General features: G+C 42.4%; 1 protein-coding gene across 6 annotated transcripts in view; it reads left to right on the top strand.

Annotated features, from left to right (window-relative positions):
• The first annotated feature begins 427 nt into the window (after positions 1 to 427).
• The window catches only part of FYN (FYN proto-oncogene, Src family tyrosine kinase), a 137,648-nt gene continuing 111,059 nt past the window's right edge, over positions 428 to 27,016 (top strand). For all 6 annotated transcript variants that reach the window (XM_014263524.2, XM_088052440.1, XM_088052442.1 and 3 more), the window contains exon 1: positions 428 to 522. The gene's annotated coding sequence lies outside the window, so the exon portion shown is untranslated. The remainder of the gene's footprint in view (positions 523 to 27,016) is intronic.

The following is a 27,016-nucleotide window of genomic DNA, read 5'->3' on the forward strand; positions in this document are numbered from 1 at the left end:
CCCCGCCTCTCGCCAATCAGAGCGGCGGCTGCTGCGGACCGCGCTTCGCCATTGGCCGCCGCCGCTGTCAGTCAGGGGTCGCCCCCGCGGAGGGGCGAGGCGGGCGGGGGGGCTGCCGGCCCCGGGCGGGCGAGCGGGGCCGGGCGGCGGCGGCGCTGCGGTTGCGCCATCTGTCAGGAGCCCCGGTGGGAGGGAGGGAGCGCCCGGGCCGCGCTCGCCCGGGCGGAGCGGAGGCGAGGCGACGGCGGCAGCAGCGCGGACAGCCCGTGCGAGCTCATCCCTGCCCAGGCTGCGGCTGTGCCGCCGCACGGAGCCGCCGCCTCCGCGCCCGGCCGCGGCTCGGCGCAGCGCGTCTGCCCCGGGGAGAGGCAGCGGCGCCCGGAGCGGCGCCCCTCGCTGCGGGCGGGCGGGCGGGGGCAGCCGGCGGAGGAGCGGAGCGAGGAGGATGCGAGTGCGGCGGCGCCGCCCCGGCCCCGCGCTGCGCTGAGCTGAGCTGAGCCGAACCGAACCGAGCCGCCTCAGGTAACGGAGGGGCCGGAGCCCGCCCGGGGGAGCGGGGGCGGGGGGATGCATGCATGCATGCACGGATGGATGCTGCGGCGGGTCTGTTTCCTTTGTGCGCCCGAGCGGTGATGGGGTGCGGGGGCTCCCGGCGAGGGGAGGCGGCCGCGCTGCTGTGGGTCTCCCCACGCACGCACACGCGGACCCCGCGCCCGCCTCCTCCGCCGGGAGCAGCGCGGGCAGGGCCGGGGGCAGCGCCGGTGACCGCCCGTGCGCGGCCCCTGCCTGCCCGGGGGTCGCCCGTGTCCGTGTCCCCCGCCCCCGCGGACGCCGGCCGGGGAGAGGGGAGGGGGCGCAGCACAGGGACGTATTTGTTGTCGCCGAACTGCGAAAAAGGGGAGGGGGGGGAAATAAATAAAAAGACTTTCTCTCCCTCTGAAATAAATCGTATAGGATTTGCGCGTCTGTGACAAAGGCCTCATTCAGGGAAGAAAGAAGGGACGCACAAAATGCCCAAGGGTGGTAGGATGTGAAAAGAGGCTTGTTTCTTGTCTCTCCCCTAGAGCCTCTCTGTTCCTTCCCAGACGAGGCCGCTGATCTGGTGCCAGTTCCTTTTCAGCTACATTTTAGATTAGGGATACCAAACGCCACACCATGGGTGCCAGCGTTTTGCTGCGTCTGCAGAGCCACAGTGTACGTGTCGCTCGACCTCCTTAATAATGCTCAGTTTGGCCTCTCCTTCCTCGGGATCTCGCCTGATTTCTGTTCTGTGTGGATTCTCCGTGTTCGTGAGCTCTGGGAGAGGGCTGTCCGGGGAAGGGGGTCACTTTGTGGAAACGAGACCGTGGTACCTTGGTCCTTTTAGCAGTGCTGGAGGAGAAGGTTTGGGCTGAGTGGAAAGCAGCCCTCTGCAGTTGCTCATCAATCACTCTGATACGCTCTGATTCTTAAAACGCTAAATAACGAGTGACCAGGGCGGACCGGCCTTTTGAAATGCGTGCACAAGACTGGGAACGCCTTTGAGACCTTGTCATTTTCCTCCTTGTATACAACCTCCTTAACTCCCACATCCTTCCTTCCACCATCCCTGCAGCTGTAACACTTTTCAGGATCTCATTCCCACACCCCTTTTTATTTTTTTTTTTTTTTTTTTTTTTTTCTTTTTGTCTTGATGTCTTTTTAACTAGAGTTCTGGAAGTTGGGAACAGTTGCAGGTGAAGATCTGTTTGTTTATATGCTGGTGGAGGAAGTGTTTTCATTACGGGTTGACTCGTCTGGTCTCTCATGAGGAGGAACACTAAGCTAAAGGGACACTGTCAACTTGAAATCCAGAGAATGTGCATGATGAATGGAGAGCTGTGTCCAATATTACACCCACCGTTGAGCTCCCTGCTGGAGATCTGTGGCTTTTATAAGCCTGTCTTCTGACTGTGTGGGTTGGTCATGCAGTGAAGGAGTAAAAACACACTTCAAACAAAGTTCTGTTGAGTGAACAAAGGAGTGCAGAAGAAAAATACCAAAGTGGGAAGGGAGGGAAGGCAACATCGCCAACTTCTCGGTTACATCCATTGTAGCCAGTACTTGATCCAGTGGGAAACTGGAGGGGCTGTAGTTGATTTATACAGTTGCACATTTATTTAGTATCAGTAAAGTGGAAAGGTTGTTACCTTTGCCCCAGTGTTTCAGGAGTTTTCAGCACCTTGATGTGTGTGCTCAGAAAACTGGTAGCACTTGATGGATGTCAGTAGGTCAGTGTCTTTTCACAATGTAAGAATAATTTTAAGAATGGTATCTCTTGCGAAAAAGACATTGGGTTCCTTCATGAGCCCTTTTTACCCCATAAAGCTATAATTTTGATGAAAGAGAGAAAGAAAGATTCCCTAATTAATGCTTTAGAAATTTGTATTTTGTCGATAGTAGGCAGCAGATTAGTTGAAATGTTCAGCTGTTTCTTAGAGGGTGCCTGTAAGCATCCTTCTTCTCCACCTCCAACAAATTACTGCCTCATCTGCATGGCTTGTCTTTGGCAAAAGAAACAATTTTCAATATGAAGTTGTCTGATGGTAGGCCACTGTGATGTTTTGTGGTTTATGCTTCAGGCATGTTGTTTCAGAAATTCTGTGTTGCCTGCTGGTTAAGGACACAGTGGCATAAAATACCCGTCAAACATAAACTCTGAACAGCCTTCTCTGGAAATTATTTTGATGCTGAGTAAATAGATGTCCTCAGTGAGGGACAAATGACTTCGGCATATGGGCATGGCAGTCAATGTAAGCCAGAAATGAATAAGGTGGTATAAAGAAGTTGGTTATTAATAATTTTAACGAGTGTTAAAAGCTAGGACCCAGTGATAAATTTCTAATTCCTGTAAGTAAGAAAAACATTGCTGAGGAACTAGTTCTTTTTGACAGACTACAATAGATTCCACAGTACCTTTATGTGAAATACCTAAATGGTGTAATCTGAAATTCATGAGTGGAGTCTGATATGGTGAGTGCATCTGTGACCACTGGTCCTGTGGCTTAGCTGAATTAAGCTGAATATGCCAATCTGGGCATGGTATCACCTGCACTGATTTACAGTGTAATAAAATTATGGCTAAGGTGAGTGAAATCTGTCCAGCACATTTGTGATGATTTCACACTGTAATATGGTACATCTACAGTATCATATGTTTAATTGTGTTAAGGAAAGTTTAGAGCTGTTTACCATCCTATGCCTAGTCACTTTTATTTAACCAGCACCTTCACTTTTCTGTCTTTACTGTGCTTTTACTTCAGGGAGGAAAAGAGTTGGAGGCATGTGTTTTCCCTTCGTCCTTCTCTCTGGGGTGCACATTAATATTTGATTCAAACTTGTTCTGTAAAGTTCTGCTTAATTCAGTTTGGGCACTACTTTGAATGTATAATAATGGTGTTTGCTTGTGTCATGGACAGTGCTTTGTAATTTGCTTTATGGGCAAGTCTGCTGCTGGCAGTGTGTATTGTCAAAGTGACCTTCCTTTCAGAGGGAGAAAACCAGTAACTCCTGGCCCTCTCCCACCCCTGCAGCTCCCATAGAAGTGTCTTCACAAGTCGTTTTGACCCATTACTCCAAAAACAGGACTTGAACCGACAAATCTAGTTCACCCGAGCAGTCTCATTGAAATCCAGCAATTAAGGATTCCTTTGGTGACAAAAGGCCCGACAGATCCGTATTGTGCAAGTCGGCCATTTACTTGAGGCGAAACCCAGGGAAGGGTTTGTGTGCCTCGGCGTGGAGCACCCCGAGCTGTGCTGCCTGTGGATCTCTGGGGATGTAGCTGCTCACTGTGCACCCCAGAGCTGCCTTCCCAGGGCTGGGGAAACACTGCCAGGGCCACCCAATGCAAAGTGCCTCAGAAGGAGGTGAAACTTCAGGGCTGCATCTGCAAACTTCAGGGCTGTGTCTGCCTGCCTGCTGGGCGCCTCACTTGGTACCTCTTGGTGGCTTGAGGTTAGCTGTTAGAGTTGAAAAACCCTAACCTGCTTTAGGTAAGGTAGTAATAATAATTTATATAAAAGAACAACAACAAAAAAAACCAAAAAACACACCAAAACCATAAACAAAATAACAAAAATCCACCAAAAAATCCAAAAATAAAGCAAAAAACTAACTTTGCATTTCAGTAGATGATAAACGTGCAGGTGTAGAACTGGGATTTCTAGTATTTGCATCCTGTCATGGGTTTCGCCCTTAGTGCCTGACTTCCAGACAGAGAAATGACAGGTGCAGATGAAACATGAAAGGTTGAAGCTGTTTGGGTTCATTGGAGGAGTGTGTGACACTCCAGGAGCGAGCGCATGAGCCCCGTTAGCACTGTGCTCTAGGGCAGCCCCACTTGTTAGCTCGAGCAGGACTTTGGTTTGGGGCAGGTAATCTGCCTCCCGGTTTGAGAGTGGTCAGGTTAAACCTGTCTGTGGCAGGCGTCCTCGAGCCCTGAAACTAGAAACGGGCCTGACCTTACAGCCAAGGAGAAGTACCCTGCTGCTGTCCTTACCACTGGCTGCAGGAAAGCAATCACATTTTGTAGAGCTTTTTTGGAACTTTAGTTCACTTGGAACGGAAACAAAATTGAACAATATCGCTGCTTTTACTGGGGGAGGTGAAAAATCATTTTACTTCAAGTCAATCAAAACATGATGCCTCATCTTGCTTCTGACTGTTTTAAATGGTAACTTGCTGTGAAAACAAGGATCTCAACTCAAAATACTGCCACCTGTTTGGAGCAAAATAGAACCTTTGACACCTTGACATTTTACTAGAGTATAAAATCAGCAGCAGTTTTGCAGAGCTTTAAGGTGTGGATAGAACTAAATCATCTTGCAGAAAATGACTGTTGGATTTTTCCTGGCCAGCTCTATTCCTTGTATACCATGAATTTGACTGCATGTTTTTCATCTGAAAGAGCTATCAAAAAAGATACCCTGGCAGTATCAACTGATCAAATTAGTTGGTCTGGGTTAAGTCTTTTTTCAAGAGGGAAGAGGACAGCAAATTAATTTTAAATTTGCCATTTCTAAAATGCAGCTCCTTTTTTTGTATCAAAGACATCCCAGTTTGAATGGATCTATTGATGTTGGTTGTGACCAGGTGCTATGGGGAGAGGTTATGCCAAATTTTCCTGCCCAGCTTCTCCTGATTCAAAGAAGTCTTGCACCCCTGAAAGTTGCTCCTTCCACACTATAATTTTCTAAAGTATCTGTGAGTAATAAGTGCTTCTTGCTTAAGGCAGAAACCTAAATTTTTAGAGCAAGTTCATTGATGTTCATCATACCGAGATGTGTCTTAATGTGATGAACTCTACAAGGCAGCTGCAATGTGAGAATGTTTTGATGAGAATGGGGAAGGTGACCCTTCTGTGCTTATTTGTTTTACTCTATTTTGCTGGATGTTTTAGGAGGCAACAATGACTGGAGGCCTTTTCTAGCCGAGGGAAATTCTTTGTTCCATCCTGCTTTAGGTTCCCTGTGGCTACAACCAGAAAGGATGGATGTTGAGAAGCGTCTGTGAGTGATGTGTTCAGCACTTTAAAGTACAAAGGATCCCAGCCAGAGCTCCTCAGAGGAGCCAGAGACACTTTTAATGGTATCAAATCCTGTGCTGTGAGAGAAGTTAGTGTCTGCTCTCCCCAAAACAAAGGCACTATCGCCAACCAGCCCTGAACAAAAAGACTACCTCACATAGCTCACTTTGCTTCACAGCTCTTGGGGTGGCCTCTGGAAGATCATCTGCACATCCTCCAAGCTCCCTTGCAGTGGCTCTGGGAGCTCTAAAAGACAGATTAACATCTAAAGCTTTGGCTGTGTAAGGATGATTATAACCTGAAACTGAGACCTTACATTTCATACAAACTGAACCATCAGTAGTGAAGCTTCCAAAAATGCTTGAAAAATACTGTTTTATTCACCAAAGTGTTTTTGCTCGCAGTGGTGAATTTGGCAAGTGTTTTGAAGCTGAAAGTGATGGTAATGGCACCAGGACAATGTATGAAGAAGAGGAGAAGTAGCTGGGGTGGAGGGACATTGAGCAGATGAAGGGAAAGCTGGCTGAAGCAGGCAGAGGAAGCTGCCCTTGTGTGCGTGTGTGTGATTGAGGACATTTGCTGTAACAGAAAATAAGTGTTTGGCACCACTTTAACATGAAAATAACTCTTGCTTTAGTGATTTTGGGAGGAGTAAGAAGGAAACCTCAAATGATTGGCTTGGCTTGCGTGAAATATCTTCTCTGTTTAAAATTGTCCTTTTCCTCTTGGCTCCAGTTTTCCTCTGTTAACAGATTTGACCAAAATAGTTCTCGAGCCTTTTTGGTATAGTCCAAGTTGAAAATATTTTTGCCAGATAATCTCAATCATGGCAGGTCTAAATTTGCTATATGAAGCTATACAGAGAAGTTAAACAGGCTGTGAGAATGAAGATTAATATTAAATGCTCCTTCAGGTTTGTGCTTTTTTTAAGGAAAAACTTTACCGTTCCATGAGAGTTCTCTAATGACTTGTCTGGTGATTCCTAGCATCCTTTTTCTTTACAATTTCTATTATTTTACTTGTTGGGGGTGGGGTTGGGTTTTTTTGTTTTGCTGGTTTTTAACAAATAAACTTTAACATTCATTTGAAGGCTTTTTATTGTATTAATAAAGACCTTTCAACCTCCCTTGTTTTTGAGCAACCTGTGTGTGAAAGAGCACTTTGTGTAACGTTGATCTTTGACTTGCAGCTGTACCACTTACAAAAAAGACAGCTCTGAAGGTTTTCCTGGCATGACTTTGGAATATCATGTATTTCCTATCTTGGCTCCTGATAACAATGTACAGATAATTGTGTTGGGTTTGTTGGGGTTTCTTTAATTTTTTTTTAACAAGTATGTTGGGTTTTTTTTCCCCCTTTGTACCTGACCTTTAAACCACAGAATCGCCCTGGGGCTTATGGTTGAAGCTGACGTTCTTGCCCAGAATAATTGAAAAGAATTGTTGTTTGTTAGTTCAGAAGTTCTCCAAGCCTGAAGCCACCAAAGTGGTGAAAGTGAACGATGAAAGTGCTGGGCACATAGCTTCATCCCATACCTGGTCAGTTCTTAGGACTTAGCAAAGAAAACCAGCTCAAAGCTCTGTTTGGAAGACAGTGATGATTGTGTTCTCCTGCCAGCTGCTTTCACCCCAGGGACAGAGGGGGAGAGCAGGTGTAAGCAAAACAAACTCTCACACCTTTAAAAGAGAGGATATTTGTTTGTTCTTGGGACTGTTTTTTCTTTATGGGTACCCCCCTCACTAGGCAGCTATGATGTGTTTTTTCCAAGAGAAAAGAGCATCTCTAAGACTCAGTATGAAAACCTCTGTTGTCTGAGTAGGCAATAGACTGTTTCTTGTCCTAAGCTATATGTAAATGCTCAGTGTTTGTTCGTGGTGGTGAGGTTAATGGTGGAGGGTGTTTATTATGGTGAAGTTAATGACCTCTCGCATGTTTTTAGGACTCCCTGTGAACAGGTCTGCTTGCATGTTGTCAATGTTGCTAATAAATTTTGAATTACAGAGAGGGAGCCCATATCCAGCAAATTTCTTGTCTAAAGGCCAGCAAAAATGCCAGTTCTGTTGCCTGTCTTCCTCCCTGGGAAGCAACTGAAATCTCCTAAATTTCCTTCTGGGGTTCATCTGTGAGACAGCCAACGGATTATGAAATTTTTGGATGTTATCACTCTGTGCAGCATTTAAATTGGTGATTTCATCAAGAAACACTCTCAGTCCCATTTCCAAATTAATTGAAAATGTTTTGCTGATTTCTCTCTCTTCAAGAAGGAATAAAACTATTTAAAACTAATCTTTGAATAGTACAGTATCTGAGGTTATTCGTAATTTTAATTTACAGTCTTTACTAAATATGCAGGCCTTTCTTTCCAAATATTAGATTAGGTATCTTTGAATGGTCAGTGATTTTTATATTCATAAGACCTCATACTTTGGACATGTGAAGAGAAATAGATGTTGGATTTTTATTTTATTTTTATTTTTTAATATCTCTTCTATTTTATTCAGAAAGGCCATGGCAAACCACCTTTAAAAGGAGGAAAAAAGTGTTTAATGAAACCTATTGTATTAGCTGTATTCACTGTTGGAAAACTTTGTAAGCCTATCAGCCTACAGCTGGGATAAGATCAGTGTGCAGGAGCTGACAAGCTGAAGAGCCAGATTTAACTCTCAGTATATAGCAGGCTTTATGCTCTCAAAAAAAACCTACACATAGCATTGGCTTCAATTTATTTTGAACACCTCTCTAGGAGTTTCTCTTTTGTAGAAAAAGTAGTGAGCCCAAAAATTGGACTGAGAAGCGAGCTGCTAAATGTTGTGACCTTGTGGAAGGAACATCCCCTACATTTGAAGGTCGGAAGTGACCTTTTGTGCACTGGGGGAGGTAGAAGACAAGCACTGACTGTCTTTCTTGCTTAGGGCAGCATTACTGGCATGTCTAAAAACTGCAGAACTCCTTGTCCTAATGTTCAAGTGGGGCTGCCAAAAAGGAACAAATAGGGCTGCAGATAAAAGTGTACAGGGAAGACCGCGTCCCTTTTCCTCCTCCTCAGTCATGGCATGCAGGGTGGGGACAGCATCACTGCACTGCTTGATGACTCGACATTCACAGCAATTTGCTGCTAGTCCTGTAAAAGATTTTAAGAAATTCTTTCATTTATAGATTTTTTTTTTAAAACCCCTGACCAATCAGTATGATTCAGTGATACTGAATTATTTGTATAATAATATATATTATATTATTAATATATATAATATATTACATTATACATATATACCTCACCCTTAAGGGTGAGATAACCTTGTCTCTGCTCTTGCTTATCTCTTCAGCAAATCTTAATTCAAAATCATGAGGTTATATTGTTTGGGGTTGGGGGATTTTTTTCCTTCCCCATGCAATAGAGTAAGTTAGTTAGTTCTGCTTTATGAAGCTGAGTGTATAGATGTAGGTGTTAAATGAGTCAGCTTAATCTTGCTTTTGTGGTCAACTCCTCCATGATTTGTCATGTAAGTTTGTGTCTTGCAGAAGATATCTGTCATCCTTTAGAGCTAGTGTGGCACAGCAAGACTGTTCTGAGAACAATCTGGGCCTGCATGTGGACAGCATTGCTGTGGTTTTATTTCCTTGGGTAGAGCAAGTCTGGGACCCAAGATAGGCCTGCATGGTGCTGTGCCAAGGTGGGCAGAGGAGCTGACATGTGAGGCTCAGGAGAGCCCCAGCAGCCAGAGGAGCAGTGTGCTCATGTGCCTGCACTGCTTCCAGGAGCACCCTGATGTGTCCATGGGTGCTGTGAGTTATCTGTGTGGCAGTGTGTGGTGTTGGAGGGACTGTACTTTTACTTCTTGACACAAAAAAGAAGAGACAAGAGAGCAGTGACCAGAAAGAGTGGATTAATAGATGAATGTTCATTTTAATAGCACCAGACTACTCAAACTAGCTTTTTTTAAAGTTGTTACTAAACTTAATAATTTTTACTATTATTGTTATTATTTTCTTTTTTTTTTTTTACATTACACCCATGAAAGAAGAGTGATTATGTTCCACAGGAGCTTCATCTAGAACAGCTGCCCACAAACTTTAAGGTGACACAGCGCTATGATAAGACGCAATGGTGCTGTGATAGTATGCAATGTTTATTTCCAATCTACCTTGTTTAAAGAAGGATGTGTTCAAATTGTATTGCCATAAGAGCTGGAGAGTAATTCTTGATGAGTGGGGTCTAACCAAAGTAAGCTAGTACAGAGAGCTTGTGGTTCAAGCTAAATTTTGAAGTTTTAATACATATCTGTAGATTTCTTAATGCCACCGGGCTGTTGTTGACACTCTTCCAAAAGTGAAATATCACAGAAATATTAAGAAAATGCAGGGGAAGCAACTCTGCAAGGGGAATAAAATCTGTTTGCCGATATTGTAGGTACCCCAAACTGCTATAAGAATTTCTTCCATAATCGGCAGTATCTTGCCACTGTGAGGTGTAATTTCTGAGAAAATATCTTGAAAATGGCAGTCAAATCCTGTCATGTAGATTTACTTCATGATTGTTGGTATGGGAACTTGCTAAACCTTTTTAAATTGTGGCAAGTATGTAGCTTTGAACTCTTTCACATCATACTTTAGGAAGGGGGAGGGGGACAATGGGCAGAAACTCCTAATGTTGTTTGAAGGAATGACCACCTATGGGGTTTTTACCCAATCATATTGTAAAAATTTATTTTCTGTAACTGATCTCTCTCTAGAGATAACAGGTTTCTTTCTAGTGGTACTTTTTTATTAGTTTTTCCATTAAACTACTTTTTAATAGTTCTTCTAACATCTCTGAGGTGAGCTGGAGGTTTGAAGGAAATAATCTCCCTGAATAGAATAGGGATAACTTCAAAGGCAGGGCCTCATCCAAACAGGTTTTGAGTATCTCCCAGGACAGACTGAGCAAACCCAGCTCTCAGTCTCGCCTTCATATGTCAGATGCTGCAGGAGCTTTGTGGACATCCACTGGACTCACTCCAGTACGTCAGTCTTTCTTTTCCCAGGACTCCCAAACCAGACCAAGTACTCCAGATGTGGTCTCACAAATGCTGCATAGAGAGGAATAATTACCTCTCTCCACCTGTCAGCTAATTAAATTGCTTATTTGGTGCCAGATCTTCAGTTGCTGCCAGTTATCTTAATTTCCCTCAAGCTGGAGCTGGTGGAAACTCTCCCTTACAGGGGAGTACTTGTAGGCTCTGTCACCTCAAAAAGAGCAGGAGCAGTGATGGTCCTTTGCTGGAGTTACAGGAAGGAGGTGACCAATCCAGTGTTTGCGTAGAGAAAACTGCAAAGGTTTTCCATTTCCCCAGTGTTTGTGTAGAGAAAACTGCAAAGGTTTTCAATTTCCCTCTAGTTACTTTTTTTGCACCAGTCCTTCATGCCTCATTATGCAATATAACCTGAAGCAGTAAGTTCACATGTTTTGGTAAAACAGTGAAGAAAGTGCCCACTAAACAGCCTATACAAAGAGATGCATTGTGTGTGTATTCTGTTTGTTTTCTTGGCAATACTTTGGCTATTAGCTAAGTTACCCACTTTAATGTTTGGTAGCAATCATACATACAATATGAGGATTGAAAAAAGATTTGTGCCATCCAGGTGAGCCTCATGGGGGCTGTGGGACAAAAACTTGTGCTTAAAATTTTATACCCAGAAGGTGTTTTCTTCTCCACTAGATTTCTGAAGCTCTGTCACTGTGAGTGGGCTGTTATAGGTGACTGATGTACTACATGTGCTTTGCTGTAGCTTGTGTTTTTTAAGGTCTAATCTTCCTACAGTACTTGATTATTTTTTTCCAAACACACACAGAATGAAAATTTCATGGTTAGTGGTTTAAGTACTGAAATTAATATTTTCCTGAAAAAACACGGAACAACTGGAGTACAAGATAAACCCCCAACCATCCACAAACCTGTGCACGTGGGACTTACCCTGCAGTTGTTGCTGCTTCTAAGATGCTTCCCATCACCTAACTTAGAGGTCCAGCATGGGAGATCAGCCGAAGGTGTAGATTTTGTATCTGCATGTATCTGCTTTAATATATGATGTATTAATGTTTAGTTTAGGAGATTCTGGCTCACAAGTAGCTGTGGCAAGGGAAGTGTGTGAGGTGTTGAGTGCACGCTGTGGGCTGCCTGATTGACTGGTGGTCAGTGGGACGGCTGGGCTGGGCGCTTGCTATGCCTGGAGGACCTCCTGGGTATCTATCTCATCAAAGAAAAAGGAAACCTTAACAGCCCACTGGTGTAAAAGGAAGTGGTAGAGAGGTTTGAGTAGGGGAAGGTTGCCAAGGGAGGGGAAATGTCAGGCTGCTCTTTTTTATTTTCCTTTTTCTTTTTTATTTAACCTTTAATATTTATTTCCACCAGAGAAGTTGTTCAAAGTCTCCATACTCTGGCTGCTGCTACCACTGTTTTCCTCCTCTGATTTTTCTTTGGGTATTTGTTCTAACTCTGTGGCACTGGCTGTGGCTGCCAGAAGCTCTTTTAGTGGTCCCTCTTTCATCTGTCTGTTCCCAAAACCCGTTTACAGGAATCCTGTCTTCACGTTTGCTTACCTCAGTCTTCTCCACTGCTCACCTTCCTTGCCTTGCCTGCAAATCCTTTCCTCTCCCAACACAAATGAGCTGTTTATCCTTGAGCTAATGGGTGTTCACAATGCTCTGATCATATTGTTGCAGAACTGCTTATATTCACGGTGATTAAAAAATAAAAAGACGGATTACTTTTTTGCCCAGCCCCAGAAAATTAGTTGTAATTTTTCACTCAGTACAGTTACCATTGTAGGTTGTTTGCAGCTCAGAGTGAGCAAGAAGCCCATCCTGGTTTGGAAGCAACCCTTGGGTTACACAGCCCATTCAGGTTACTGAGGCATTGTTACGTAGCAGAAGGACTTTGTGCAAGAGATATTTCAAAATGGAGGCTTACTGCTAATCTGTTCACTGTTTTGTGTGGACAAATGGGGAGTTTTGCCTGTTCACAGTAAATAATGGGCACACACACCCCCTGGCCCATTGGGGACACAGACCTTCTGGGTGCTGGTGAACAGCTCTCACCGTGGCCGCTCAGGTGAGGTTCACCAGGAAAGGTGCCTGCTCTTATTGATTTTCTCTTATGTAATCAGAAACTAGTGTCACTTGGTCCAGTATTTAAGCTCTCATGGGGTAGAGAGTGAGAGCTGAAAGCATTCAGAATTTTTGTTCCAGTTTTGATTTAAGTCATGTGAAGAGCTCGCAAGTTTTATGGTGCTAGGTTGCCACTTGAGTAAAATAGTTCCAATGGGAAGATGAGGGTGATGTGTTTCAACTCACATTTAACTATGCAAAATTAAACTTAGGTTATTGTCAACAAGATAGAGAAGTGACAAAAATTCATTTTCTGAATAGTGTGATGTGTATTATCTTGGTAGAAACTTTGGGACATGAGGCAAAAACAGCACTGAGTGCAGGAGATCAGTACCTGTTCCAGACAACGCCAGCACCTTTAGTCTTCTGCGTCCTGACCGCGAGTAAAATTTGGATGGTGGCAAGACTGGACACCAGTGTTACCACTCTCAAATATTTAAGTACTTGAGTGGTTTTGGAGGCGAGGAGGAAGGGGTGGGAGTTTAGGGCTAGAGATACTACATATTCATTTGGCCACTGAGGTCCAAGGTACTGTGGTGGCTGCTGAAGATCTCAGAGGTGACTATCTTTTTCTTATGGAATAAATGTGTGTGTATGTGTCAATACCTTCTAATTAAATCTAACACATTCAAATTATGTTAGAGGTTGGCTCCACCAGTGTGACTCAGGTATTTTTAATATATATACTTTGATTGCTCTGTCTGGAAGACTAGTTGGTAGAGCTGATTTGTGGCTGATCTATGCTGTTTCGAAATTGCTGATGCATAAACGGGTGTAGTGGAGGCTGATCCTAAAAATATTCTCAATTTTCTTATGTTAATGTTGGCAGATGTTTCTCAGCAATACACTGACTTCTTTGTATATTGTTTTTGATCTCTTGGGGGGAAAAAAAAAAGAAATTAAACAAGGGAAGTCCTCTATAAAAGGAGTGGTAAGAGCTGGAGCATTGCTCAGTATGAGACTTTTGACACTATTTTCTCTTCCCTGCTTTGCAATAGTTAAAGCATTATCAGTCCTGTCCAAACAGACCATCCCACTGACTCCCCGTGCCCTCACCCCTTCCACCCTGGCCAAATCTCAAACCTTCCTGAAGACACTGATGCCCTCCTGATGGCTGACCTTGGCTGTTCAAGCACGCTGGCTGCCTGTGTGCAATATGTCTATGAACCAAAAATGTCAGAAATGGTCCTTTCACGTTACAGATGAGAGTCAGATTTCTTTTTCTCATCTTCTTGTGACTCTATTCTCTGACAAGCGTGTGGTGGCTTACCGCTTGAAAAGTGGTGCCTTGGGGCTTGACCCAGAGCACATCATGTATTGACTGCTGTTTTAAGGTGGCTCATTATTCCCTCTGGTTCTTTGGTGTAGGAATTCCCAATGCCATTTTGTCAAGAATTACTTTTTGGGAACTTAAAAGAGCAATTACCACATATGCTAAAGAGGCAAAGTAAGGCATACAGTGTATTAAAACAAAAGGATAGGGAGGATCTTAAGTAACTTTATCTCTGAATCATAATTTTGCAGACTACCTTTGCCGATGTGCTTAAATCTGAGGATGTGCCACATGCTTGGACTAGAGGTGCATATGTACCATTGCCTGTTTATATTGCTAACTGGTTTTGAACACTTTTTCCTTTGGGTTTTGTGGGAGTGGGAGAACATGTTGAAGAAGACATCCACCCCTTTTTGATTCAGAGGGAGAGAGACCTGGATGATGACTTTTATTAGCAGTGGCCAAGCCCTGAAAAAAAGCAGTACAAACATTCTTGGCAGTAGTTTTACCGTGTTTTGAGGGCACTTTTTTCCTTACCTGGTGTTCACAAGAAACTGCTAACCTAATTTTGGTATTCCTATGAGGGCTCACTTGTGGTGAGTTGCCAGAATTCCTCAAATAAATTTTAAATTCCTTGTTGGCACCTATGGTTTGTGTTCCTTTGTTTCAGTTTTTACTATCAGTTATTTCCCTTTTTTTTTTTTTAATTTATTTTGCCTGTGTACAAATTAGCATTCTTTAAGAGAAATATTTATCAAGCAAAGTAAGATTAATATGAAGTAGAAGAAATTCTTTGGGTTTACATAATGAATGTTTGAAGATTCGTGCCACTTTCATGGCTTTCTGAATCTGTACCTTCAGTCTCCTGTCCCTCTAGTGTGAGGGACCACACAGTACAGTTTTAGGGTGGCAGGACTTCTCTCACCTTTTTAGGGAGACATGGAGCAAAAGGAAAGGCTCAACGATACAACTAACTATGAAGTAAAGGGGAGAACAGGAGGCTGCATTAGTAAGAAACAGAGCTTTGTTGGCCCAGTGATTACAACTTGATATTTAAATTCAGTGACCCTTATTTCTAGGAAGTTCAAACTGGAGCTGCTTGATACCTGCAGTAACAATTTTTTTTCCATCTTTTCAATGTGGAATCTTTATCAGTAGACTTATTTATCAGGCTTTTATAGAGCAAAAGTAACCCAAGCCACTTGAACTCACAATGCTCAATAGAGGACTTGAGAGCCTGACAGCCAGTTTGCCTTCTAGGCATACCCAGCAATCTCCCAGACTTGCTCTACCAGCCAGTCATGGCATTTTAGTGACATGACCTGGCTGCATCTGCGTCTCAGTAATGTTCCTCCTCAAGTTTGTTGGAAAAATGGTTGCCTGGTGTGTAACCAGAAATAATGCCTTACTATATTTAAATTCACATGGGTAGCAGCCGGAATGTGTAATTTTCCATCTCTTCTTGCTAGGAGTAGGGATTTTTAATGTCCCAAAAAAGATGTTTCATTTGTGTCCCTTTCATTCTCCAGAAGTTCAGGAATTGTCTGCTTGATCTCTTTAAAGTCTTGCTGGTTTGATTTCAGTAACAGTTATGGAAACTACTTGGTATAAGAAAATTTTGGGGATGAATTGAGCAGAAAGGGGAGCAGACAAAACTTTTCATTCTGTTTGCAGGCTGAGGTTTCTATGTCTGTGCTTTAGTCTAGAAGTTTTGGCTAGGGCCAGCCCTTTCCTCTGGGAGTATCATGCTCTGACATTTCATATTTGTTCTGCATTTTTAACAGCAATAAAAGTACCAGCCAACATGCTGCTTTTTTTCTTTACTTCTTCTGCTTTTACTGGAATTGAGATAAATTCATTCCCTAGAGAAAAAGAAAGAAGGAGGGAGGGGAGAGGAAGAAATATATTGCTGCAATGTTGGGTGCTGAGAAATTTGGTGTTTCTTGAGACTTCCTGTTAAGCACTGGAGGGTTTGTCAGTTCTGTTAACCATCTCTTACTCTTTTTGTGAGTAAGCATCCTGCATTAGTTCTCACTGAGTAGAACTGGACAAATTGTGCCACCTTGGCTTAAACTGATACTGTCTTTTATTAAACTGGTACAGTGAAAAGGATTTATCTGCACATGTGTGAGCTCTAATAGATTTTATTCAAGGTTGGACAGAGTTTTTGGGGTTTCTTTTGCTGGATTTGGTTTGGCTTTTTATGTGTTATTGGTCTGGGGCTTGCCCTTCTGCAGGATGCTGCTACCTTGGGCTGGGGTGTTGGCCTTGCTCTTGGTGAAAAGGGTAAAGGGGGGTGTAGGTGTCTGTCCATCTGTCCACACTGCTGTCAGCAGAATACCTGGGCTGGCTGGTTAGTGCAAAGACAGCCTACAGGTGCTGGCTGGCTGAGCTGCCGACACTTGGTGTGGATCCTTACCATGGAGTCAATGACACCCTGAACCTCCAAAAGGTTTAACAGGCTACTCACATCCAGTAGAATGCCTTCTTTTTTTCCTAGTAATCTTACTCTCAATTGCTATGCAGATGTGTCTAGAAGAAAAACATAATGCACATAATAATTTGTTTTTATTATCTTCTATGTGTTACGTATTTGAGGGGTCTGCTAATAGATGTGCAGAGAGATAATTTCCCAGCTACTTCAGAGAGTTAGAAGTTTGCAGTTGCAATAGTTCTGCTGTCTTTTGAAAGGGACTTTATGTGGTCCTCATAGAGGAGCATTTGAAGTGTTTGGAGATGTGTGGCTCCTAGGGTATTGCCAGTACTTCTATACTAATAACCTACTACTTCTCTAAGGGAAGTTGGTTTTCTTAAGTACAGAAGAATAGCCTTGAGTTGCCTGCTCAGTTGCAAATAATTGCCCAGAGCTTTCCAGCTGCTGTAAGAGCTTGTACATCAGCAGTGTTCAGTAATGGGTGCTAAGTGGGAGGAGTGCCCACCCATAATCTCTGCCAAGTATCTCTCACTGCTTTCTGCAGTGTCTGTATCCAGAACTGACATAACATGTATGTATTTACATCAGCATTGACTCAAGCTGCGTCTTAAACCACAAAGCACACAGGCATGTTGAAATAAGGGCGGGCAGATGCCAGCTGAGGTTTTGTGAATCTTGCTTTTCTGAGAACAGCTTCTGAGAGTGACACAAAACTGTGCATGGTAGAAATTTAGGATATGCAGGGGTCTTGAATCATTCCAGTCCTAATAGCACAAGTTAGGATACATTGAATGCAGGCCCCTGCTGATTTCCAAGGAGTTCAAGTGAACAGCATCTCCAACTGCTCTCTCCACTCCTTGGCTATTGGGGAGTTTTTAATATCTAGCTGTCATCAGTATTTGCACAAAGCATCTCTGTTATCTTCAGTGTACTCGGAGAAACAGTGGACCAAAAGGGAACAGGTCCTGGAAGCTTGTCTGTTTCTGCCTGCGTTTCTTGCCTGTGCAAGTAAAATGCTCTGTCACTTTGAAAAAGCCTTCTTCATCTTTCAGGGCTGCTTATGTGCTTTTTTCCCATTCTCTCTCCTTTTTAATCATCTTGACCAATTCCTCTAGCCTCTCCGCATCTGTTTTCCAGCAGAGAAAAGACTTTCAAGCAAGTTGAGCAAGAAGTCATGGATTACAGGGTCTGCTTTGTCTAATCTGGAGGTCATTGAACTGAAGATTTGAGGGCTTGGACTCTTCTTTCTGGAGATAGTAACAACCCATGAAATCTGTTGATAACTGAAGTGGTGTGTACCCCTTGTCCTTCTCCTTGATTGTAGTTAACCCAGCAGTAAAAACAGCATGCAGTTTCCCATTTCTCCCTGAGCTTAAAAAGGAGAGACTGTGCATCAGCCTGCTGATTAATCACACGCACTCATGTGATGAGAACTTCTCAGGGGATGGGAAACATTTGCTTTTAACAATCTCAAAATAGTCTCTTTTCAAAGAACGTTTCCTTGATTTTTTTTTTTCCCCCCCTGATGTCAAGGATGCTTAAGTGCTTGCAGTATCAGTGTTTGTGTGTTACAGTTTGGGTTTTAGTTGCCTGATGTGATCCCGGGCTTTTCAGCTGAGAGATTCCTGTTAACTTTAGCACCCCGTGGAGCAGACCTAGGCAGTAGCAGGGGAGATTGTCTCCTGCTGAATCGCAGCTTCACCTGTTGCGGGATCTGGGAGGTGCTGCGTGAAAGAGGGGGGGGAGTTTGTAGGAAGGAAAGGGCAAGAACCTGCTAGGCATCTGGTAAAGAGGCTCCACTTAAGCACACTTTGTTAAGAGAAGTGACTTACTTTGCTGTGTAGCAAACTAATAAACTCTGGGATGACTGGAGAAGTGTCAAGTTAGTGCAACTACAGAGGAAGTCAATGGACTCATTGCCGTGGATGTACTGAATAATCAGGCTTTGGTTCTCTCAAACTGGGCACCTAAATAACGAACTTCAGAGTTTATCTTGTCTTTGTCATCAAGTACCAATAATACTCCTGGTGTCTTAGGATACTATTAAAAAATGCATGCTTTGTGAGGGAGAACTCATGTGCTGAGCAGTGCAGGGACCCATAAGTGAGCTGGTTGTGTTTCTGGAGCAAGCTGAGAAGACAATTCTGTAAAACGACAGTGAATGTCAAAAGGAAAAAAAAAAAAAAGTATTAAACATCTACATTGAATAAGCACCAGCCATTTTGGGCACTGAAGGGGAGACTCTGCTCTTCTGGGAAGCTTTGCCGTGTGACCATGTAATTAAGAGCTTCATCACAGTGAAGTCATGGGCAAGCTGGGGGAGGGCAGGCAAGTGAGAGCGGCAGTAACAGCTCTGGGAAGTCTGGGGTTTGGGTGCATAACTTCATATGTAGCCTTAATATTTTTATTATACAATAATAACCTTAATAATTTAATTAACCTTAGTATTTTAATGTGCAGACGTGTGTAATTGGTCTTTTCACATGAATCTGCAGTGAGGTGGGGAAAGCGAAAGCTGAGGCGTGAGGCTCTCTGTTGTTCAGGTATGAAGCAGCACGCTCAATAACCAGAGAGGTCTCACTAGGAACTCGTGTTGCAAGTCAGCACATGTGAACCACACTCATTCGCTGTTGCCTGCAGTGCTTGTGGCAAAGATGACAAACCAGCCTTTGTGCCGGCGAGAAAGCAGCAGGACACAATGCAGAATGGAAATCTGGTGCTGTTGGGACAGGAGGCATTCCCAGGCTCCTCACCTCTCCTTTCCTATGGCTGGGAGGGTGTTGTACACCTGTGTGGGGAATGGTCTGAGCCACAGGCTGGACTTCTGAGCACCCCAGCGGGTTAGGGACAGCATGGTTTCCACTACAAGGAAGCACCCTGGAAGAGCTTACAAATGGGAATTCCATTTTTCTAATTATCTGGCTCTAGCTTGGGGTAACCAGAGTGGTTTTGTTTCTTGTTGGGTTTGCTTGGGTTTTTTGTTTGCTTGAACACTAATAGGAGTTCAGTCTGTACCATGTTAAGAGCTTTTCAGTCAAAAAATGTGAAGCAGCTCTCTAATGCATATGTATGAAATCTTACTGTCCTTTACAGGTAATACAAAGCAGAGTCAGAACATAAACAATCGATCCCGTGTCTGTCAGCACTGTTACTCTGTTTTATTTTAAACCTAATTATATTTGAAAGGTGTAGAGGAAATTGAGAACTTGACTTTTGGCACTTATCAACACAATCTTAATTAACCATCAGCACCTCTTTTCATGCATTTCTACAAAGAGCTCAGTCCTATAATCTCACTTCCCTCATCTCATTTGGTGGTTAATACTCCCAGGTTAATTTCTCTTAACTTTGTTATATAGTTCATCTTCTGTTTAAAAATAAGAGGTAAAAAACTTCTGAAAGCTGTTTGGGCTCCTTGCATGTCAAAAGGACAAACTCTTCAAGCTGTCCTTTTCTGACTCTCAGCAAGGGACTTCAAGAACATATCTAAGTCTCTCTACTGTGGCAGTGGGGTAATAGGATATTGTGAAATGTACTTGTGCTGGTGAGTGAGATTATAGGATGAACAGAAGACATTCAAGGATGAAACTACATACAAATTTTACTTGCTAAATGAGGTGTTTGTAAATGAGCCCTTTGTTAAATGTGAACTGAAATTTTTTGTTGTTTTTCCTGACAGAGTGGAAGTAGAAGGCATTAAAACAGTCATTGAACAGCTGGCATGTGTCAATCAGAAAAAAATAGAATAGAATCAAAAGGTTATGTTCTTTGTGTTTTTCAAAAATTTCTAATTTTCAGTGTTATAATGACATTTAGTGTTATAATGACTTTTACCTTGAACATGACAGGTTTGACTAACTGTCAGAGATATTTTTTCTGCTTCTTTTTTTTTTCTTTTTTTTTTTTCTTCTTTTTTTTGGTTTTTGTTTTTTGGGTTTTTTTGTTGTTGCTGTTGCTTGTTTGTTTTGTTACTGCTACCTTGGTTTTTAGAAGGAGAAGGGAGAGGATTGTTAGAGGAGGTCAGGGGTGGGGAGATATTTTTTGGCAATTGACTTTTATTTGAAGTAAAGATATTTTTAAAGCCACAAAATATCATTTGAGTACTATAATCCCTGGTGTGCTTGTATAAGCTATTTATGAATTATAATAAAAAAGAAAATCCTGAAAAGCCCATGGTCAGTAGTATTTGGACACTTGATGAAACACTTTAAGGAGTCTAAAGAAAAGATAAAACTGCAATTACTTCCTATGCCATTGACATTATTGTATGAGTAAAAGCTGGTTCAGTGCCCGCACTGCATGTCCCTGACACAATGTTGATGACATTTTGAGAGAAGTGGGTAAACATTTATACTGCGCTCTGAGAAAAGGTTACCTGAAAGCCTTTTGATGGAACTTGGATTTGCAATTTCAGTTTTGTTTCTTTAAACACAAAAATAAGCCCCAAACCAGCCCCAGGTCAGTTGTGTCAGTGAGATGTTTTCTTCCCTGGGCTTAATGGAGCCAATCATAAGATATGTATATATATATATTTTTCTATCTCAGGTGTTGTATCATTGCTTCTAGACTTAAATATATGAATATTTATTTAAGACTATGTTCATATTGTTCAACATACTAATAGTACGAGACTTTGCAAAATGTGATGGTGCTTGTGGTTGTAACTTTAAGAAGAATCCATTTGTGTTTAACGACACAACTTGCCAGAGTGTACACTTACTGAACTGAAAGGGACACATATCCTGTGACTGGTTTCCTGTGAAACCCAGGGGGCAGAAGTCTTTTCCACTGTCATTTTGTCTGTTGGTGTAAAATAGAGATTATCTGCTGTCTGCCATTTCCTCTTCTCCCTCCATCTCTATTTCTTTCTGGGGAGAGGGGGAAATAAATTTTCTGTCTTGTGCAGATGTTAGCACTGCAGGGAGCCTGTCTCTCTCCAGCTTCAGGAAGCATTTCCCAAATGGACTGTATGGCCCTTTGTCTTTTATTTCTTTTTGTTCGATTTTATTTAAGATCGTTAGTGTTTTGTGCTGACAAATTCTACTACACGCCAGTAGTATGTGTTTGTGGAAGAGTAATCATGTTGTGATTCATTTTCAAGGCACTTGTGTTAAAACAGCATATGAAGGAAAAAATATTCAATAAAAAAATTCTGAAGTACAACTCTAGTGCATTTGCCTCAGAGTCTGGGTAAAGGTGCTTTTCAGCAAGTTTACAGTAGTACATACTGTACTGCTGTGTGACCAAAGCATCTGTGTCACAAAAACACAGTGAAAAAATGCTAGATGTCCATGGTAATTGAGGGTTTCACTTCTTTGAGAACTGGAATTTTCTACCATCTATTTATTAAGACTGCTTTCATTCCACCTCTGGAGTGGGATGAAACTAGTCTTCAATCTTCTTGTGTCTCAGGACAATGAAAATCTTGCTTGCAAAACTCCCCTGAAGCCTGAGAGAAGGAAGCACCATGTCTATATGATTTTTCAAACACTTTTAAGGATCAGAAAGATTTTTTTAAAGGGATTTTAACTTATCTTTAAATGTTTTTCCCTTGCTCTCTCCCCCACCCATCCAGTGGTGTGCAATACCAATGTACTGTTTCCACTCCCATACAGAGCTGCAGCCTAGTCTAGTTGAAGGGGTCAGGGAATGAAACAGAATGAAAACCACACTGACTTACTTTGTGTTCAGGAAAAATGTCGTGTCAGTGGAACATTCAGGAGAGACACTTCTTGGGCTGTTTAGTCTTTGAGGAAAAAGTAGTATCTATCTACAAAGTGAGGGATCTTTGTGCCAGTCACAAGTCCTGAAATAAGCAGTACTTGGAAGTTCTAGTTCCACTTCATTCTTCTGGTGCTTGCTTGCAATCATATTGCATTTCACTGGTATCTCTCCTGATCTTTAGAGCTCATGGAAAGCTCAAGTAGTAAATGGAAACCTTAATGCTTGTTAATAAAGTGGAAAATATTCACCCTTCTGTGAATCTGCTGAAGTCAGAAAATCAGTAGTGAGAAAGAAGGTGCTGTTTCTTGCAAAGAAAGCCAAACAAACAAACAAACAAAAAGGTTCAAGTGGATTGGTATTATAGCCTTTGCAGGGAGCAAAGAGATGAAGATCCTTGGACAAAAACTTACAAGAAATAGTGTGTTTGTGATATTTGCAATATTTCCTTTTCTGTGCTGCTTTCCTCCCCTCGTCAGTGGAGGCTGTTTATTTATATGGAAATAAAATTTGTTTCTGTACTTGAGGTGGACCAATGTTGTCTGCCAGAGCACAGCTGCAGCCAGCCCTCTTTGAAAGAAACAACTCTAGTGGAATTCTTCTATTGCAAGGTAAAGGAGAAACAGCAGCAGGGTCCAGGTGAGGCTGGCTTTTTTGTTTGGGTTTCTTTTTGATGCTCCCGTGTGTGTTACAGGGAGCTGCTGGGGGCAGAGCTGCCCAGAAGGGCTCTGAGGTAGAGCATGCAGGCAGCAGATCACAAACAAGCCTGGGACTTTGAGTGGGCATCTGTCGGAACGTGGGTGAGGTGAGAAAGAGAATTTGGGTGGGGTTTTGTTGGTCTTTTGGTTTTTGGGGTTTTTTTAATAAAGGTTGAGGAAAGGTTCAAGGGTGGAGGCAGTGAATGTAGAAAATACAGCCAGGACAAGAGTCTATCTACAGAAAGCAGAAAGGATAAAGCTAAAGCAAACAATGTCGCTGTGAAATGAGCTAAAACCCCCAGTCCTGTATAATTGGTGAGAGTGGGTTGAATCCAAGAAGTCAAATGAAGTTTTTTTTTAAAAAAACAGAAATTCTCTACATTCATTGACCAGAAAGCTGCTTGGTTGTGTTATTTTAAAATGAAGGCATATGTATTTTGGTATTTCAGAAAGTGCTTTTGCTTAGAATGTGGCAGGCTGGAATGTCTTTCACTTAATTTGGTTTATTACTAAAGAGTGGCATAATGGTTTTTTGCATTGTCCCAGTCTAAGCATAAAGGCCGGTGAGACAGAGGTAAAGATGGTGAAATACAGAAATGCTGAGTTAAGCTGAGGGCAGAACAGCTCAGAGCAGCAGGCATGGAGGTGTCTGTAGACAGAAGGAGGATATGAGGCCTTGGAGAGGGATTGAGCTGGGGAGAGGGAAGCAAGAGGCAGGCTAATGTCTTGTTTAATTTGTGAAAGTGTTTGACAGTTTGTTTCTACACATATCTTTGCTTTATCAAGCACATACATTGTAATTGCAAGTTCATTGACAAGTATGCTTGATTAAGAGAGCTAGGAGAGTTGGCAACAGAAGTCTCAACTGGTGGGAGAAAAGATGAGAATTTTTATTTGGAAGATGCAAATTGAATGTTTTACTGAGAGGAAAAGTTGCTGTACAAGAGATTTTTTTGGTGTCTGCCTGGGAGAGTAAAGTTTAAAAATAAAAAGGAAGAAGAAAGAGAAAAGTACTTTGTTGAAGTTTGAGGGAAGTGATTTGGATAGTGAGCAAATACAAAGTTCAGACCTTCAAGTCAGATGAGACTTGCTCAAGCTGTTGTAGTTTTGTTGTAGTTTTCCAAGACAAGTTATTGAAGAGAATGGCAGGCAGGTGAAATGCTTTCTACTAGAGAGGGGCGGGAATCTCTGCATGCAGAGCAGGAGACAGTCTCCTTTCTCCACCCATTCACAAGACAGCAGCTCTCCAGGGAATGGGAGAGAAGCTGGATTTTCTGGGGTTGTGGCTTATAGGGGCAGGGAATCTGATTAAACTAACAGGAGATGCACTTGGTGTTTCACAAGCTCCGTTTCATAAACCAGTGGATGAGCTATTTTTGAAAAGTCAGACCCCACTGCAAAAGGCAGGATCATCTCTCACATCTGTCTGAAGTGGAGAGGAGGCTTTGGCTCCCGAGGAAATTTTCTTACCATAGTGATGGTGGAGCTGTTGTGTAAGTCTCCCTTTTGAGAAGGACAAAGTTACCCAAAGCTATTAAGGTGAAGAGCAAATTAATCTTCCCCAAACCAGAGCTGTGGGCTAGGTGCTGTGGCATTTTGCATATTACTCGGGATAGGAAAACATGGAAACCTCTCTGCCTGCTGGTCTGTACATACACGTGCCAAAATGCCAAAACAGTCTTCTGTGGTTTTAGCTGTCTTGAAATGGGGGATGTACTGGTGCAGGGCTCTCGTGTTTATTCTCAGTTGCTTTATAGTTTTTTCCATTCTTGGATTAACACATGGAGATACAGGGTTTTTTGCATTTTGGTGTGGGTTTTTTGGAAGGCTGTGGTCTGCAGCAGAGGGGAAGGGGCAGTGAATAGTGTCAGGGAATGAGAGACAGCCAAAGATGGATTTACAAGCACCCATCTGTCCTTCTCCAAAGGGAAAGCAGCGTAATGGCAGTAAAACATACTTTCCTTTAATCTGCTTCTCTACGCCTTTATCTCAAGATAAACTGTAAAATTCAAAGTATCAAATAAAAGCATTGCATAAAGGGCAGCTATTGCTGTACCCTGGAGCATGATGTGCAGCACAATAGGAGACTCTTCAGCAAACCTGGAAATCACAGTGTGGAAATAGGACAAACGTTCAAAAATGCTCTTAATTAACTTGCATTATCAGTAACTGCACTGAGTTGGTTTCTCATTTAAAATTTCAATCTAAGGTCATTTTGACTGGACTATTTCATCATTATTGCTACAATTTAGCTTTTGCAATTGGAACACTTCAAAAGTGATGGCCTTTACTATCTGAGAAAAAGCTGCTCCGAGTTCTGGCTTTTAAGGCTTTAAACTTACTCTAATATAAATGAGGAAAGTGTAGCTTTGCTATGAATCTTACTTTTTTTGTTTGAGAAAGTTGGGAGCTTTTCATATCTATTTAGATACTGATGTTTTTAAATTTGCATACAGTTCTTTGAAATTCCACCTTTTGTTGCCACAAATGTCATTTTTGGTTCGAAACGAAGAATGATGAATACTTTTCCAGGAGTCTGGAGCTCAAGGATTAATGTGGTTGAACTAGTTAAATGTTAAATCTATTCAAAGTAAAACTGCACAGAGACTGCAAATGTTCTTGCATGCAAGTAAATCCTTTTTATATTGAGTCCAGTTTGCTAAAGACGTAACTGCTCTGCCAGCTTGTTCTGTACAGATAAGTTATGTATGTTATAGGCACTCTATCTTAGGACACTGTATTTGCTGTTCCTATTAATGCTGAGCTGAGATTGCAGTTTAATTCTGCTTTTTTAGAGTGGGAATCAGCCTTTTTAATGGAAAAGAAGTTGCTGTAGCACACAGTATATTTTATACAGAGACTTCATATCTCTGATGGCTAGAAATAAAAGTTTCTGAAGAAAATTATATGAACTGTGATAAAAGTTTAAATATTCTCTCCTCTCCTGCAAGTAAATATCTCTCCAGCCTTCATCTGATAAGAGTCCTCAATAGGCTTTGGTTGCACTTAGTTACATCTGTGAAATGTATGTATCAAACATCCCAACACCATCATTTTGTACAAGTAAGCACTGTTGAAACTTGTGCTTATCACATGACTGAGAAGTGTGAAGTCCTTGATTTGCCAGACTGGCTATCCATTCCCTTTTATCTAATTTTAAACAGGAAGATTTTGCAAAAGTGTAGTCAGGATGATGTTTTTATTTCACCTGACTTATACAAACCCGCGGATAAAGCGCTGTGGAAGAGCCACTTTGGAATTCCAAGTTCAAGTACTCACAAGTTGGGGAGTGAAAAGAATTTATGCTGGGACAAGTTTCAATGCCCTGTGTTCTGAGAATAAAAGGTTCCCTTTTTTGCCCAGCTACATTCTTGGAAGTGACTGGGTTGTTTTGGCTGCAGCTCCTCAGAACACTCAGCCTGAACTCAGGGCATACAACTTCAGCACAAAAGATCCACAGATGCAAAGGTTTCCTAAGCAATGAAGTGCAGTGTGTTGGGAAGTTACAGGTACCCCCAAAAGTAAATTGCTGCTTTTTTCCATTAAGATTTGGGATTTAAAATTTGCATGTCAGAATTTCACTTGATCCATTTCTTTTTCTGCTGCTGGAATCATCACACAGCCTTTCTTTTTTCCTTCCTCTTTATTAAACAAAAGGCAGAGTTGCTACACCTAGGTCATACCTGTGGCCCAACAAGTCTAGTAGCTCGTTTTGACTTAACCAGATTGTGTTGCTTTGGGAAATGTTTTTAATACCACATGAGACAGAGACTAGACAATGAATCTTCTCTTACCTCCTTGATAATTAGACTGCAATAAAATCTTACTCGTGACATTTAATAGCCCTTCTAACACCACTGGCAGCCATGCAGCAAAGCTAGGTGCTGTTCTGCATGTAGCAGATGTGGAGGAATGGACCTACATTCCTGGCCCACTGATTTCTCCCAGAACTATAGAATGGGTTGGGTTGGGAGTGTCCTTTAAATGTCACCTAGTCCAACCCCTGCAACAAGTGGGAACATCTTCACCTAGATCAGGTTGCTCAGAGTCTTATCCAGTCTGACCATGCAGACTACTAATTGAGAGTAAAATTTATTCCTTGTATTGTGGCTTAATTTCTATAATGGGTCTTCTTCCTGAGTTTGAGTTCCTTAAGGGTCTGCAATATTCAGAGATACCCACCTCGACTTCAACAGCAACA

This window comes from Pseudopodoces humilis, chromosome 3 (genome assembly GCF_049639895.1).
Source record: "Pseudopodoces humilis isolate 2021_Gansu_Grassland_sample_001 chromosome 3, ASM4963989v1, whole genome shotgun sequence".
Taxonomy (NCBI): domain Eukaryota; kingdom Metazoa; phylum Chordata; class Aves; order Passeriformes; family Paridae; genus Pseudopodoces; species Pseudopodoces humilis.